This window comes from Vipera berus (genome assembly GCF_964194415.1).
Source record: "Vipera berus genome assembly, chromosome: 5".
In the NCBI taxonomy this organism is placed as follows: domain Eukaryota; kingdom Metazoa; phylum Chordata; class Lepidosauria; order Squamata; family Viperidae; genus Vipera; species Vipera berus.
Genome location: NC_138207.1, coordinates 100696690 through 100713977, shown reverse-complemented (window position 1 = coordinate 100713977; position 17288 = coordinate 100696690). Strand labels below are relative to the sequence as shown.

At 44.4% G+C, this 17288-nt stretch overlaps 3 protein-coding genes across 5 annotated transcripts in view; 2 read left to right on the top strand and 1 right to left on the bottom strand.

Moving 5' to 3' along the window:
- The window catches only part of COMTD1 (catechol-O-methyltransferase domain containing 1), a 581650-nt gene that overhangs the window by 266144 nt on the left and 298218 nt on the right, over window positions 1-17288 (top strand). The gene's annotated exons all lie outside the window — the stretch shown is intronic.
- Window positions 1-17288, bottom strand: part of ADK (adenosine kinase) — a 176864-nt gene that overhangs the window by 15216 nt on the left and 144360 nt on the right. The window lies entirely within an intron of this gene.
- DUSP29 (dual specificity phosphatase 29) overlaps window positions 1-17288 on the top strand; it is a 280314-nt gene that overhangs the window by 137663 nt on the left and 125363 nt on the right. The gene's annotated exons all lie outside the window — the stretch shown is intronic.

Below are 17288 nucleotides of genomic sequence, written 5' to 3'. Positions count from 1 at the left end.
TTGGCTTTGACGGCCACCCTGGGGCCTTTCCAAGAGGCAACCTTGAGCAGGATACGGAACCAAGACAGTACAATTAATTTGCAACCCATTGCAACTTGAGCATTGAAAAGAGCAGGAATGGGAAAAAATCCAGTCTTCCAGGTGTTTCTGTAAATCTCAACCAGTGTGGCTTATGGTTAGGTAAAAGGTAAAGGTTCCCCCGCACATGCGTGCTAGTCGTTTCCGACTCTAGGGGCCGGTGCTCATCTCCGTTTCAAAGCCGAAGAGCCAGCGCTTGTCCGAGGACGTCTCCGTGGTCATGTGGCCGGCATGACTAGACGCCAAAGGCGCACGGAACGCTGTTACCTTCCCACTGGAGCGGTCCCTATTTTTCTACTTGCATTTTTACGTGCTTTCGAACTGCTAGGTTGGCAGAAGCTGGGACGAGTAACAGGCGCTCACTCTGTTACGCGGCACTCGGGATTCGACCCGCCAAACTGCCGACCTTCTGATCGACAAGCTCAGCGTCCTAACCCACTGAGCCACCACGTCCCTTTCTTATGGTTAGGCTTATGGTTAGGGAAGAGCAAAGAGAGAAGCCTTTGGAATTGACAAGTGCAAATGAAATGGGAGGAGGAGGGGCTTTCACTGTAAAAAAACATCCCCTAAATCAGGCATGTCAAACTCATGATGTCACGTGACGTCGCGCGACGTATCACGACTTTTTTCCCATTGCCGGCAATGAGGAGGATGCGGTTTCATCGTGAGGCATCCGGCCCGCGGACCGGCAGTTTGACATGCCTGTCCTAAATGATATCTTTTTTCCATAAAACAAAAAAAAAAAGAAGAAGAATCTGGATGGTAGGTTCTCATTGGCATGATAGATTTAATAGAAACATTTTCTAGTTTTGCTGGCATCCTTTTTGCAATCCTGCTCAATTTCTAGCAATTCTTTCAAGGGATTTAAAAACGGCATATTTGAACAGAATAGGTGCACATTCTTCGTGATCAGAGGTGTTTTTTAAAGGGTGTGATGTCATTAACACCTTTTTTGATGTGCAAATTATGAAAATTAAAAAGCCTGCATGTCAGACAACAACCATACTGCATAAATTACAATAATAAGATGAAAGAATAAACCGACCGTTATAGGAGATCCAAAAAAGCTTTATGACAACTGTGTTTATTTTTAAAATCTTAAATCAATAACCAGGCTAATGTAATAGGAAACAACCAAAGAAGCAGTTATCAAAATGTTTATGGAAACTGTGTAAGCGGTGCGTCTGTGAGGGCTAGACGGACCCAGGCTGGAAACGTCCAGGGCCCTGCGGTAACCTTGCCCAGATGTTGACCACCCCTCCCACGAGGAAATTGAATCTCGGTTCCTTTAGATGATCAGGCAGGACTGGAACCTGGGCCATATGGAGATTTGAGCCAAAAACTGCAGGATATCTGTTCTTTTCTAAGGCGTGTAATAAAACCAGCTTGAATCTCTGCCTGTGAAATTACAAGTTCAGGAACATGTTTGGATAAAACCTCCCTCGCTGTAGGCAAATACAAGGAGCCCCCTTCACGCAGGGCAAGTGAGCAGTCAAGTGGAACCTCCCCCAGTTCCTCGGTCTCAAGTCTTTACCAGAGGATAGACGTTTATGCGACTGCTGTAAGTTGGGGAAAAAATAAAACTCTTGCAGCATAATCTAAAATCTAGCTTGGAACATCCTGAGGATGAAATTCTCTCGCATCTCCAAACATTCTCCTGCCTGGAGGTCCCCAAAGAGGCCAGGCTTCCCTCCATCCTTTCCCATTCCTTTCATGACATTGCCCCCTCCCACGCCCCCCTCCACTTCCAGGGGGAAGAAATGGATTTTGGCCCAGGGAGAGCTTGGGGGCCCCAAGAAGGAAGGGGAGGGGGTCCCGGGCATCTTCTGGGCCCGGTGAGCTCTTCTGCCTGCTCGGCATCCGTTCCCCGGGATCAATTCCCAAGTCCAGGTTTCTTGACTTTAGAAAGAACCAGCGGGGACCACGCACGTTCTCCCCTCTGTGGTTGGAGACCTTTTCCCGAGCTCCAAGGGGGAAGCTAAAATCTAAGTCATCAAAACTTGTGATCACTAATGAATGACTCAACTCTGCACACATCTACGCGTGAGAACATGATGTTCTGTACCAGCCTGCTACTGGCCCTGCAGAAAAGGCAGGGACAACCCCTTTAGAAACGGCAAGAGGCTGGAATTACGCCTGCCAAATTTATTCACATAAAACAGAGCAAGACAAGACACCAACCATAAAACACGAGCTAAGAAGCAGGAACAATCCAAGCGGTTGCCTTCAGCAAACCAGCCCTCCCACACATTCCCCTTAAATACAGTTCAGGGCGTGGCCTCTCTGTGCCTCCTTCCGAGGTGCCCCATTGCCTTCCTCTGTTTACTCCTGACTGCCTCCTGCGTCGGGCGTCCTTGAACAGGGCCAGCTGTGGGTCATCTTCATCCACGCTGTCAGGCTCACACAGCTGGGTCTGCGTCGTGACCAGATGAGAGGGGCCTGGCTGGGGGCTCTCATCAAGCTGTCCAATCCCCTCAGCAAGCTCTTCAACCCCCCGCCTCCTCCTCCTCTGAGTCGTCCGACCCAACTGCCGAACCCACAGGCTGACCCTGAATCACAACACACGACACCCTTCTTCATATTTATTTTTTGTCTAGACGATGAGGCACGGTCAAGTTCTCACCAGCACTCTTTGGAAGATGCCTTCCCCATTTTTCTCCTGCTGGACAAAGAATGGTTCTTCCCAACTGCCAGCCCTCCAATCGCCCCTCTGAGGACCTGGAGGGCAGGGGTGACCCTTTCCTGGTCTTCCGGCAAGTCCAGCATCAACAGGAGGAGGACAGGAAAGCTAAGTTTTTCCTGTATTAGCCATTAAAACTGAGATGCCACCAAGGACTTTACGGTAGAGTTGGTTAAGAGAGAGTCGTCCAGAAGGACCTTTAGTTTGGGTCTCTCATCAGTGCAACTATTATTTTTACTGTGGGAGAGTAATTTATTACATAGCCTATTGGTTGCAGTGCAATGTTGAGGTTCGTTATAAACCTGCTTTAGGTCTGAATATTGTATAGCTCTCTACAGGAAGTCCTCCGCTTACAATCATTCACCTAGCAAACGTTCGGAGTTACAAAAAGTGACTTACAACTGATTCCCATAGATGGACACAATCGATTGTGGTTTGGGTGCTTGGCAACCGGCATGCAATTTACCAGGGTTGCAGCTTCCCAGTCCAACAAGAGCCGTTTGCAGCCTTTCCAGCCGGCTTCTGACCAGCAAAGTCAACCGGAGAAGCTGGATGTGTCCTATGGGTGAATCACTAAACAGCTGCAGCGATCTGCTTAACGACCGTGTCAAAAATCTCATAACATTGGGAGTGACTCATTGAACAACCACCTTGTTTAGCAACATAATTTCTGGTCCTCATTGTGGTTGTAAGTTGAGGATTGCCTGTGGCTCCGATGATAAAGACTTCTTAAAAAGTAAGTATCCGCCCTGTGTTTGCATGCATGCACGCAGGCGGACAGACTAGAAGTGCAAAGCGAGCACCGTAGGTCTCTCAAATAACTTCTTTTCGAAAACAATCTTTCAAAAGGCTCGTGAATCCAAACTTTTCAAAAGTGGGCCCTGGTGGGAGCATGGAGAAATGAGAGAAAATTAAAACGGGGGGCATGAATGGAAAGCCAGCTACGGGTGCACAGAAAATTAAAGCCCCGTTAACCAAAAGATTAAACGACGGTTCTCTTAACTACTGTAGTTATAAACTGAATCATGCAATCCACTCGATGTACCAATACCAAATTATCCTTCACTAAGCGTGCCTCTATTATTTCTCGGTAATTTTCAAGCTCCTTGGCTCCTCACCCTGCTGATAACAGAAGCTACAGTATTTATGCTGGGTTTCCCCCCCCCCCCTCACCATTCAATTGTAGCACTGAGTAAAACTCAACTGGACATATGTGATTTCTACATTGCAAAATAGGAGCGTTTACACATTTACTTCCTGTCACAGTGTGCCACGGGCATGTTTTCTTGTTAAGAGTTTGGAATATAACCTGAGGACCGAAGGAGATCAGGATCCATAAGGGAAACAGCAGTCTCTCCATCCCAGTAGACTGCCTGACCCCTGGATTCCTAGCTTTCTTTTGCTGGTTTGGTAAGCAGCAGCAATCTGTAAAGCAAAGATGAAGCCACTCTTTCCCCCGTTGATAGCCAAGGCCGTTTTACCCCTTTCAGCCAGTGAACGAAGGTGGCCGCTCTCTGGAGAAGGCGATTTTCCTGAGTATCTCAACGTCTTACAGAATTGGACAATGGATGCGGATAAACTCCGTGATTGTTGCACACTCTACCCACTAGCCCAGCTTGACGGAGCGGCAGAGATTGGCCTGTAACAATCCAGCACAATCCAATTCAATACCAACAACAGTGTTGTTATGGCATTGCCTTGTCTATCTTTTCTTAAAAGGAATATGGCGTGTTGAGCAGCGGCTGATGCGAGCAGAGGTGCAAATTTAGTAAAGACTGGATGGCTTTGGGTGCATCAGCCTCAGGAAAAGCTCGCCGTTTCTTCTCCCCTTGCAGGTGGGGCTCTCCTCCCTGGCAAGCAACACGGCCTCCGGTCATCCTGCAGCAGGGGTGCCTCCTAGCCTGCAAAGCATTCTTTTGTGAATTTCTGTCCGCTATCTTAAGTAGACGAGCCTGGCCAGGGGCCTTACCTGGTCAAAAGGAGCCGGAGAAAGTACACACTGCATGCATTAGATTTAAATCCTCCCTTTGCCTCCAAACCTGGTGGTCCTGTTTGGCACGACAATCTGACTGGGATCAAATCCTCGTTCATTTTGTTCATTCAGTCTATGAATCTTATCAAGATCAGTTTCAGCTTTGAAACGGTTTCCTTTCAGATCTTGAGGATTTTCCCCAAAGGTGGAATGGACTCCCAAGTTATAAGAGGCAGGAAGGTGTACATCTTCCATACCAATTTCTCAAGATCAGGACCAGCTACTTCCAGAGAGCTGCTCGGTCTCCAGTAATTAATTCACTTGGAAAACTTACACAAAGTACGTAGTACTGGAAACACAAGGCACCTTCCCAAGAACACTGTGCGGTAGTAGCCTAATTGGTGTAAAAGTTTTATTATGCAGCTGATCAACATAATGAAGTCTCCAGATCCACTCGGTCAGAAAAGAGCTATACAATTTGTCTTAAATTGTATAGGTTCTCCTGCTTGAGTAGGGGGTTGGACTAGAAGTCCTCCAAGGTACAGAGAAGAGCAACCAAGATGATTAGGGGGCTGGAGGCTAAAACATATAGTGAACGGTTGCTGGAATTGGGTATGTGTAGTTTAATGAAGAGAAGGGTGAAGGGTGACATGATAGCAGTCTTCCAATATCTCAGGGGCTACCACAAAGAAGAGGGAGTCAAGCTATTCTCCAAAGCATCTGAAAGCAGGACAAGAAGCAACGGATGGAAACTAGTCAAGGAGAGAAGCAACCTAGAACTAAGGAGAAACTTCCTGACAGTTAGAACAATTAACCAGTGGAACAACCTGCCTCCAGAGGTGGTGAATACTCCAACACTGGAGGTTTTTAAGAAGAGACTGGACAGCCATTTGCCTGAAATGGTATAGGGTTTCCTGCCTGAGCAGGGGGTTGGACTAGATGACCTCCAACGTCCCTTCCAACTTTATATATTATTATTATTATTATTAAGGTCCCTTCCAACTCTGCTATTCTATTAAATGAAACGAAATCCGATTTGGTACACTTCTCATGTCCAAAAACATGGAGGCCTTCCCCTGGCAAATCGGCTGTGGGTGGTGTCACCCAAAAATATCGAAATGCATGGTGAAGGAGAATGGACACAGATTGTATCGCAGCAACAGGAGGACCACCCGACAGGCTTATGACAGGTCACGCATCCACCCATGGCAGCCAGAACATACAGGTAATCCTTGGTCAAAATTCAGACGGTTGACAGCTGACTCACATTTATGACGGTAGGAGTGTCCTGGGGGTCCCGTGATCCCCTTTTGTGACCTTCTGACAAGCAAAGTCAATGGGGGAGCCAGATTCACTTAACAATCATGTTACTAACTGAACAATTGCAGCGATTTGCTTAACAACTGTGGCAACTGAACAACTATCCAACTTAGCACTGGAAATTTTGGACTCAGTCATGGTCATAAGTCACCGACTAGCTGTACTCTCAAAAGTCCTTTAAAGTCCCCCCAAAATGGGTGACCCCAAGGATAAAACCGTTCTGTGCATTCAACACGATTAGTCATTTAGGATAAAATCCAACATAAACTCAAGACTGTGAGTGAGACCTATGCTCAGTGAACCTGTAATGGTTGCACTCCTTAATTCTGTATTTATAATTTAGGAATGAATGAAAGAATAAATAAATAAATAACAGGCTTCACCAATTGCTCCCCACAGACTTTAGAAACTACAGCCTTTACTTACATTCTTCAAGGGTTTCTAGTTTTGGCTGCTTCTTACACTGCTGTCTTCTTAAATGGGGTTTATTAAGAATAATGGGTTTTTAAAATATCTTTCTGAGGCACAATGAGATTTGAAATTTATGCTAATCTCCAAAGGTTACATTCTGTTCTTAACTATACTCATGAAAATACAGGATAGATCACACCGCCCTCAACGGAATTACCTCAGAAACATGATGGCAGGATAAACTACAGCAGTATCAGCCTCTCCAAATGAAATAAATTTATTCATCCTAAATGAGTTGTTGATTGTTCCTCTGATAATTAAGTACACAAGTCTATGATCCTTTAGGATCATCTAATTAGTATCCACATAATTTCACTTAATTGCCACTGTAATTGGAATGTATAGGATTTACCCCGTTTCAAAATAATTGCATGCACATTTTAATATAAATTATGTAACAGTTTAGTTTATAGATTATTTTCCACATATGGAGCACAACTCATTAGGATGTTAGTTATTATAATCGCAGTTGTGACAGGCGTTTTCTACCCAAAGCTTCTGAATCGTATGTTTGCATACCAAACCTTTAAAAGCATGACGTGGGGATAAAAATATTCATAAAAATACAGAGCGAGGCTTAGACGCCCACTGTCATTTACAGTAAGGGAAAAAAACACAACTCTAGCTATAAAGAACGTCTCATTATGAACACAATAACAAACATGCTAGAAGGCATGAATGAAAAAATATCCATCCTGCATATTTCCTGAACGCTGTCAGGTTTATGCCACAACTTGTCATTTTTAATTACTTTTCTTTGAAAGCTTTCCTGGGCTTATGCTTTGTTTTAAATCCCCAAAATAAAATATTTCAGGCAGTTAAAGGACAAAAAGGAAAGAGAGGAACATTCTGGAAAGCCCTTTGCCGCAGCCCTAGGATGTTTTTCAGACTGAAAATGGCAAATTATTTAATTTTGGGAAAAACAACCCCTAATAAAAATGGTTCACACGTGCAAGTAGACCTCCATCTCCTGTGTGCATTCAGAGGGGGAAGGAATTGAAACCAACGTAACCATACTCTTCCTCTTTACAACTGCTTCGCAGCTGATTTAACGTGACTTACACTGATATTTTGCACACCCACCATGTAGACTCGGGGTCTTCAAACTTGGCCCTTTTATGACTGGTGGACTTCAACTCCCAGAATTCCTCAGCCAGTTGAAGTCCACAAGTCACAAAAGGGCCAAGTTGGAAGAGCCCTAGTCTAGACAATGTACCAGAAGCCACTAAGCTGGCTCCAAAAATAACGGATTCTACTGAAAGGGCAGATGGTTGTGTGAATCACATCTCCAAGAACTCTTTGGGTGAAGAAGAAACTTGTCTACTGAACAAGGGTCTCAACCAAGAGAATAGGACTCTGTCCAAAAGCTGAGCAAGCCACGGCACACATGGAGACAGAAGTGCCAGGTCACACTAGGTGGTTGGGTGAAGCTGTTATTCCACGGAGGTTTAGAAGGGAAGTCAGTGAGGAAAGGGGGATCCGTCTCTTAGCAAAGCGGATGGATCAACGGGACGCTACGATTCACCGAGATACGTACCAGAAGCCACTAAGCTGGCTCCAAAAATAACGGATTCTACTGAAAGGGCAGATGGTTGTGTGAATCACATCTCCAAGAACTCTTTGGGTGAAGAAGAAACTTGTCTACTGAACAAGGGTCTCAACCAAGAGAATAGGACTCTGTCCAAAAGCTGAGCAAGCCACGGCACACATGGAGACAGAAGTGCCAGGTCACACTAGGTGGTTGGGTGAAGCTGTTATTCCACGGAGGTTTAGAAGGGAAGTCAGTGAGGAAAGGGGGATCCGTCTCTTAGCAAAGCGGATGGATCAACGGGACGCTACGATTCACCGAGATACGCTGCCGTCAGAAAGGCCACCTTCAGAGGGGAGAGTCTCAGGCGTGAAATGGCAGGCACATGAAATGGGTTATACCTGACAGGTACTCAGTCTAACAGGGGCAAAGAAATGATAGGAATGGCGCAGGAGATAAGATAATCCCTAAGAGGGGCCAGAGGACGGGGAACACTTTGCAGAGCAATCAGCCTGGGAAGCCGCCTCTGCTAAAATCACCGCTGAACCAGGGGCTTGAAATAAAACGACCTTGTGACCTGCTTAGGCCCCAGGATAAATTAGAACGCAAGGCCCACTTTAAAGCATTTTTACTTTTGCATTTATTAATTAAAAAACCATTAACTCTAATTGAATCATTCTGCCGCAGCAGTAGGCCTGATGTGATGTTTCCCATTATACGATCAGATTCTCTGCCCAGAACTTCTATCTTAAAACAGTTGGAGATATATTTCTTTCTCTGGAGGAGAATTATTTCACTTTTAGCTTTGCAACTGAACTGGAGAATGACAAGACCATTTGTTCCACTTGTGGCTTCTTGTTAACCTCCTCTTATTCCTTATTTTGCCCAATGAAACATTCTAGTGATTTGCAAACTGCTCCCTGTTAATCTATTAACCTCAGCTACAAACTGACCACTCTCCAAGCTAATTCTCTGATCCTGGAACTGAGTGAGACTGCAGAGCTGTACAGTCCTAAACCCCCATTCGTGCCAAGAAAAATAAAATTCAGTGGGACAAAACACTACCCAAAGTGATTGCCAGACTGTCCAGCTCCCACGACTGCTGAGGTCACAACCTGGAAAAAGCGGAATTTGGGAGAAATTGGTATCTTTAGGGAGAAGAGGTCAGAACTTAAAAGCTAGGATGGGGCTACAGACTGCCTTCTACCTGAACAACACCTCTATATTGTTCTGCATATTTCCAAGCTAAAGGAAATTTGTGTGACTCTGGCAAGACCTTACATTTGCTATTTCACAGGTTGCTGCCTGAAGCTCGTTGCCCAGAACAGAAGCCTCTGCTCCCAGTTGAATGCCACTGCTAACTTTTTAATTCAGCAATTTGCTTCAGAAGCCCTGGGCAATCCAGCCCCTCACACCATTTTCACCTGGTAAAATATGCCCAGGGTTACAATATTCTCCTTTTGTCGCTGATTAATAAGGCAGAGGATCTTTTATTACTGGGAACTGAATTTTGGAATGCCCTCATTGTGAACATTTCCTAGACTTGTGCTCAATTTCCTTTTAATTGTGTGCACCAAAAATGTAGTTCACCTATCCTCAGTATTTAACTGCTGCTTCATCTTGCTTTCAATGGACATTTTATCTTGGTGCTGAGAGTTATTCTGTATTTTGAATGGTGAAGTGCATCGTTTCATTTTTTTGTCAGCCAACTTGGTTTTATCTAACAGAAACGAACACAGCCAGCAATTTGTCTTTGGAAGGGGACCCAATCACAGGCTTTCATGGCTACCAATTTAATCAACCAACCAACCAGAAACCAACCCAACTAGGGTGAAAATCGCGTGAATCAAATCAAATCAAATCCATCTCTATAAACCGCCCTGAGTCCTTCGGGAAAGGGCGGTATATAAATTCAATAAGATTAAATTAAATTAAAATTTCAGCCATTGATCAGCGTAAGGGGACCCAGGACAGACATTAGAAAACAATGTGAAAATATCCAAAGTGAAAAAGTACATGCAGGTGGGCCTAGAACAGGGGTCCCCAGCCCGGCCTGTGGGCTGCCAGGAACTGGGCCGCACAGCTGGAGGTGGGCACCGCTGGGCGAGCGAGCAAAGCTTCGTCTGGTATTTGCAGCCACTTCCCAGCACTGGCATCACCGCCTCAGCTCCCGCCCAGATTATTTATTTTATTTTATTTTATTTTAATTCCATTTATATCCCGCCCTTCTCCGAAGACTCAGGGTGGCTTACAAGCTTAGCAGGCATGAGATCCTCATAGGAGTGCAAACCCTACCGTAAACTGCGTGTGCGAGGGAGCTGTGTGCTCCTCCACCCCCGGTCTGTGGAAAAATGGTCTTCCACAAATTCTGGTGCCAAAAATGTTGGGGGCCCGTAGACACAGACGGTATAAAAGATATAATAAATGTGACTCTAAAGAGGAGAGATAGGAATGCAAGACAGGGCATAGGGAAGAAGTGAGAGGCTATGTCTGTATGTAACAAAGTAGATGCCCACTGAGTTGATTTTACCAAGTGGAAGCCCAAACTTGTCCTGTAAGGAATGTCCAGCCCAGAAGCTGGAAACCACGTAGGTTGCAACAGGGTTTAAAGAATTACGTAAAGTTTGACATGAGAACACAAAATTCTTGTGAGGCATGGCTGAAAGATTCAGCCATTTTTCCCCCTTTAAATCTGAAGGTCAGTAAGTGCCATCTAGTGGCATTAAAGCTTCTCATGGGCACCATGTTGCTGGTCCTCAATAATAAGGTAACTTACCGTAGCTACTCTCTTTCCCTCACATAATTTGCATTTCCAAATATGCAGCAAGAGGTACATAATATATTCACAAATAAGCACAGGGATTCTTTATTTAGGGCACATTTTACTTTCAAGTTTTTAAAGTTTAAATATAGCTCCTATCTTGTGTTAGCAAACGCCTCAAATATAATTGTTAGGATCTTGACATATTCAGAGCTTATTAAAATCCTCAGTTAACACTGTAAAAAAAAAGTCATTGTCATTGACTACTAGCAAACGTCCCACTTGCCTTCACAAAGGCATTAAAAAGAAGTGAGCTGAATAATTTACAGACTACTGAAGTGCCCACAGATGGAGATACAAAAATCAATCGTCTATAATAGATACTCAAATCTAATACACCATAATTATACAATTATTGATGGACTTCCTCTTGAGAAACAATACGTGCATTAGGATACTATTCTTTTCTTACACATGATTAAGAAAGCGGTTTATCCCTCTTCCGCTATACCCTTGGCTAGTAAGTTCAGTGCTGCAGATGTTCGTGTAGGCAGCCCTGATGTGTAATGGTGCACAATGCTCTAGGTGGCTTCCCATAACCTCACTTTGTCTGGGATGAGCTTACTCAATTGATATGATAATAAAGAGAGGGCACTACCACAAGCTGGGTTGGGTGCTCACAATTTTGCACAGCTTTTACGTTTGCCATTGTTTGATAACTGATGGCCTGCAGAATTCTTCCTCCATTGCAAAGGACAACAACACACAAATACTATATAGTCCTGTCACATTTGTGCAGGTAGTGGAATAATTAATTTGTTGCATTTTTGCTTTTATTGATAGGTATTGAATTCTGCTACCTCTTCTGAGAATAGTTTCTAACATCCATTATTTTTCTTTGGACTGAGCAGGCAAGTGCTGGCATGGGGTATAGAATGTGCTTTCCCACAAACAATTCGCGCTGGCTTTTAAATCAAATAACTGCCAGTTTACAAATCACGAGCTGGAGTCCAGTTTCAGATAAAATGAATGCAAAGAAGTCTAACATCTGTTTCAGCTCAACAGACACGGCTGTTTTCTTGCTCTCCACCCAAAGTCTCCGGGACTGGAGTAGAGGCAGTCTGATTCCACGCCAGCGTGTGAATGGAGACACAGAAAATAGAGGTCCTTTGAGGATTCTGAGTTCGAAGCAAAATGTGCACACGTGGGGAGCTCAGTTTGAGATGAAACCACAGCTGGAGTAAAATGTGACTTTCAGAGCACCCCTTCTCCATGTGCTCCTTTATACAAAGCAACTCTAAAAGAGACGTTTCGGCCATGAAACGGCAGTTTTGAGTGTTCCAAATTCAAAACGAAACAAGCTGGTTCCAGTTTTGGTCTAATGGAACATGGTCAACTTGGGAAGACCCATTGGGCTTGAAGGAGCCCACAGGGAGACCTCAGCTTATGACTATGGTGGAGCCTGCCCATTATAATTGAAAGCCATGACGGTTGTAAAGCAAGTCATCTAACGACTGAGTCAACTTTATGACCTTTTTTTGCAGTGGTTGTTCAGTGAATCACTGCGATCGCTACTTGAATCCGTAGCCATTAAGCGAGTGCTGGAGTTGTCAAACCAACCAACTGTTCTCTATGGGGGGGGTGTTTACAAAATGTCCTAAGTCCCAGTCATGTGACCACAGGGCATTGCAAAGGGCTGTAAGTGCAGAACCATCCACTGAGACCTCTCCAGAGGAGTTCACATGACCTCGCCCCCACCCGCCACCCCTGGGGCCATCAGAACGTTTGAACTGGGCTGTGAGTACTTTGGGGTGGGTTCATCGTAACTTCAAATAGTCGCTAAGTGGCGGGTTGTTAAGTTGAGGACTACCAGTCTTCAGGAATGCCTGGCCATCGTTGTTAACCCCGCCATTAGCCTTATGCGATGGATTCCATTTAGGGGACGGTCGCAGGGACTGGGGCCTGACTAATTTAATGACAAGAAGGACTAGGGGTGACATGACAGCAGTCTTCCCATACAGGTGGTCCTCAGCTTACGACAACTGAAGCCCAAAATGATTTGTTCATGACATCTTATGCCCAATACATATTGTACTTTTTAGGAGCCAGAAGGCTCTTGTCAGTTTGCTATCACAAATGAACATGCTAAATCTGTCATAATAAATGCTAACTGATTTTTCTTTAAATTCATGAGGACTTCAGCGAAGAGACGCTTTGTTTAATGGGATGACCACTGATTCCCGTGGATTAAATCCGACGCAGTAAATAACTATCTTTACGAATGTATGTGCGAGACAATAATTTGAAATGACACAATTATTTTACACTAAGCCTCCATAGCGTGGGCGGTCTATTTAATCACGGCCAGAGCATAATAATCACGCATCTGAAGGCCAAGCAATATCGCAGAATACCTCAAGACTATTAAGTTATTTTTCAAATCTTATTAAACATTTGTGTGGAAGAAATAGATGAAGAAATCAATTTAGTGGCTTGACAACAAAGTCTATATTCAGAAACAGCCAAGACTGCCAAAAGTTTGCGAGTGCCTTTAAAAGCTTTGAGACCCCTCCCAAATTGTCCCCGAATTCTTATCTTTAATAGGATCGGGTAAGATTATGAAACAGGCCAGAGGGAACCACAAAGGGTTAATAGCACATAATGTTGGCCTTGCTCCTTCTCTGCTCTTTGGGGCATTGACCCCCCCCCCTCTTTTATTCACAAAATATTATGAAAAAGGGCAAGAATGTCCAGGAAAAGGGTGTAACGGGGTGTGTGTGTGTGTGTGTGTGTGTGTGTGTGTGTGTGTGTCGAAAGACAAGATGGTGGCTGTGATCACTTAATTATGAAAGCTCCACCCCCATCACACATGGAACACAAAACACGTCAGAACTTCCACTGTGCAGTGGTGGCTATTTTAACTCCTCTGAGCCCGGCAGAGATGCCCAGGAAAGTGTGTGTGCCATGGCTAACGAGGCTTAAGAACCTGAGAAGTAGTCTAGACTGATCTGGCTTGATCAACCATGGTTTGCTTGCACCGTCTGACACGGCCTTCCCTCCTTCTTTGTCCACTTCTCTCCTGTTCTCCCGACCTCCTTCTCTCCTGTTCCACCTGCCCTGGACTCCGCTTGGTCTCTTCTTTAACGCTCTGTAACTGCAACCAACCAAGGCAGACACAGACTTCAACCAACTGAAGAAGAACGCAACTTCTACCCGCCTGCCTTTCATGAGGAGCTGTATGCGGCAGGAGGCAGAAAGGCGGCTGTGAAAATATCTACACACCCCTCACATCCTGGTCACAAACCGTTTCAGCTTCTTCCCTCAAGACGATGCTATGGGGCATTGCACGCCAAAACAACTAGACACAAGGACGGTATCTCCCCCCCAGCCGTCACTCTGCTAGACAACCAATTCCCACAACGCTGTCAAACTACTTAGTAAAGTTCTATTACTATTATTCTCCCCATCTTTCCTATTACCTGTCTCCTCAGCTCCTTATGACTATAACTTTGTTGCTTACGTTTTATATTGTTTTATCCCAGTGTGATGCATGTTGTTTGCTTAGCTAGTATCCTATGACTATCACTAAGTGATTTCTGATGAATGTGTTGTATTTTATGACTTATGATGAATGCATTTATCACTTATGTACACTGAGAGCTTATGCACCAGAGACAAATTCCTTGTGTGTCCAACCACACTTGGCCAATAAAGAATAATGATGATTAAACTTAACAGCCCTTCCAGCCTCCACGTTCAGGACGTATATGTTGTCTTGACCGCTAAAGGCAGTACTACTTGGTGCTTCTCCTGCACCACTGCAGGAAAGTTTGAAGCAGTACTCTGTCCGCCTCTTCTCGGACGGGATTTGGCTTCCCTTTTCTCACTTAGTATCTCAGAAACCGTCCTGGTCATCAACTCCAGGAAGACCTCCTGGTTCTGGTGTCTACGTAGCCCCTTGGCAGTTTCTTTTCCCCTGGCGTGTGACTCGGTTCCTGGAAGAATCCCCATTTATGGGTTGTGCTGTTGTCCTTCAGAAGCCAAGCATTCCTCCCAACCCAGGCCAGGGAGTTTGCGTGAGAGGCTTCAGTCATTGTACCACACGGCAAATTAAGACACATGTATGCGTCTCTTTTTTCATTAAATATTTTATAATTAGTGGTGTGTGAAGAGAAGGATGTTTGATATTCAAGAGTGGAAGGATCTATAAGAACATGGCAAAGGCAATAATGCTCCGGTACGTCTTCTGACAACTACCCATGGGCCATACATTTTTACATTCTTAATCATTATTAAACGACTTCATGTCATACACTGCCTGGTGAATAGCTGTATCCTGATACAGAAATGAATTATAAATGAAATGAAAGATCAAGCAGTCTTAGAAGAATTACCGCTGGGAAATGAAAATCTTTAATTCTCTTTTATTATTGACATTTATTTGGCTACCATGAATAATAATACAGCACAGAGATTCAGCTAAGCTTATGTACTGAACAGCTTTCCTGGACTCAAAGTCACTTAACATTTATGTTTGCTTATGTGACTGACCTTGTGGCGGTAGCTCTCCTATCTTGAATTTACTAAGCATATAAATCAGCGCATCCCTTAATTTAATTTACACATGGAATCAAAAGTGCAACCAGTCCTCAAATAATTTCCTTATCACACAAAAACCTCTAAGATTTGATAGTTAGGTTAGGAGCTTCACCGTGAATGAAAGCAAAATAGCATAGAAGCCATTGAAAAGCATGCTCAGATGATGCTAGGCATAATTTTAACATCCAGCTATGTCAGGACTCTCCAAACTTGGCCCTTTTATGACTCGTGGACTTCAACTCCCAGAATTTCTCAGCCAGACCCCTTAGGTATGTGTTTAAATCTTGAGGGTTTATTAAAATCACTCCAACAATTTCAGAGTCTTTTGGCAACTGACCATTAAACTTAAAGCCAAAACTAAAAATAATTAAAAAGTATTAACATCAACTACTAAAATTATTTTAAAACACAAATTTTTAAATAGATTTTTTTTTGCAGTTGCCAATGTGATCTGCATGACAATTATAATAAAAATTATTATCATTTTATTGCTTTTTATCTCTTTTTAAAAAAAGTTTAAAAAAAGGTAAAGGTAAAGGTTCCCCCGCACATGCGTGCTAGTCGTTTCCGACTCTAGGGGCCGGTGCTCATCTCCATTTCAAAGCCGAAGAGCCAGCACTTGTCCGAGGACGTCTCCATGGTCATGTGGCCGGCATGACTAGACGCCAAAGGCGCACGGAACGCTGTTACCTTCCCACCGTAGCGGTCCCTATTTTTCTACTTGCATTTTTACGTGCTTTTGAACTGCTAGGTTGGCAGAAGCTGGGACGAGTAACAGGCGCTCACTCTGCTACGCGGCACTCGGGATTCGACCCGCCAAACTGCCGACCTTCAGATCGACAAGCTCAGTGTCCTAACCCACTGAGCCACCGCGTCCCAAAAAAAAAAAAAGTTTAGCTACTACTAATTACAGGTTAATGCATTTTATTCTTGTGCTCTCTGTAATAAAGGTCTGAGTTGATCTGATAAATAGATTTTAATCTGTCAACTAAATAGAATTTTTGACGGTTGCTGTAAGTGGCTTATAGCAGCTGCTGCCAAACGTGTCGGACAATTTCAATGAGCAGAAGTGGGTTGTGGGAGGAACAATTTCTTAAAGGCCTGGAGCAAAGCTACACTGAGTCCCAAAGGTGCTTTTTTTTCAGGAGGCAACTGGACTCCAGCCAGAGCTGAAGAAGCTTCTGCGATGGGAAGCGAAACATCTTCAAAGAAAAACAAGAAAGTCCAGTTGCCTCCTGAAAAAAAGCACCTTTGGGATAACTATGACCTGGATGGCTGAGAGCCTCCATAGACATAAAGCTGTATTGGAGTTTATAGTTAACAGCTCGTATAGTCAAGGCTATGGTCTTCCCAGTTGCAATGTATGGCAGTGAAAGTTGGACCATAAGAAAGGCTGAGCGCCAAAGAATCGAGGCCTTTGAACTATGGTGTTGGAGAAGACTCCTGCGAGTCCCTTGGACTGCAAGGCGATCAAACCGGTCAGTCCTAGAGGAGATCAACCCTGACTGCTCTTTAGAAGGCCAGATCCTGAAGTTGAAACTCAAATCCTTTGGCCACCTAATGAGAAGGAAGGACTCACTGGAGAAGAGCCTCATGCTGGGAAAGATTGAGGGCAAGAGAAGAAGGGGACGACAGAGAATGAGGTGGCTGGATGGAGTCACTGAAGCAGTGGGTGTGAGCTTGAATGGACTCCGGAGGATGGTGGAGGACAGGAAGGCCTGGAGGAACGTTGTCCATAGGGTCGCGATGGGTCGGACACGACTTCGCAACTAACAACAACAAGTTAACAGCTGCTGGCATCTTACCCAGAAACAAACTGGCGGCCAGTGCAAAACTTCTAACACAAGTACAACAGGGTCTCTTTGGAAACCAAAAAGCA